The sequence below is a fragment of the Penaeus monodon genome, chromosome 21 (assembly GCF_015228065.2).
Source record: "Penaeus monodon isolate SGIC_2016 chromosome 21, NSTDA_Pmon_1, whole genome shotgun sequence".
Lineage (NCBI taxonomy): Eukaryota > Metazoa > Arthropoda > Malacostraca > Decapoda > Penaeidae > Penaeus > Penaeus monodon.
In genome coordinates this window covers 11,901,631-11,902,118 of record NC_051406.1, presented here as the reverse complement: position 1 = coordinate 11,902,118, position 488 = coordinate 11,901,631, and positions in this window count along the sequence as shown.

The following is a 488-nucleotide window of genomic DNA, read 5'->3' as shown; positions in this document are numbered from 1 at the left end:
TTACCCAAACATTCGCACAGATGTTCACAGTATATACAAACACACTTAAATTCATTACCGCATTTAAATAACTTTAAGCCCTTTTCACTTTGAGGAGATAAACAACAATCATATGGATGGCTGTCCTAGCGCTTTTCTTATTTAGCACAAAGGCGCTAAGTGTCACCGGAAAATGCGCTACGACTTAATGTTGCTCACAATTTAGCTTTGCAATGTTGCTCATATTTTAATTTTGCAATGACTGCTGTTCTGTGCATCTGCTGTCCCTTTCTCTTTTTTTTTTAATCTATTTTGGATGCATGGTCTTTTTTGTGTACCTATCTTTGATTTAAAAAATTGATTCATATTTTCCACTGTGAAAATATATACTTTATAACTGCTGAGTTGCCTTTTAAATCTGAAATTGCTTTTCGAATATGAACTTCATTCACCAAATGTGAAGTTGCTTCTAAAATTGTGAAGTTACTTTTAGATTAGAACTTTAATCT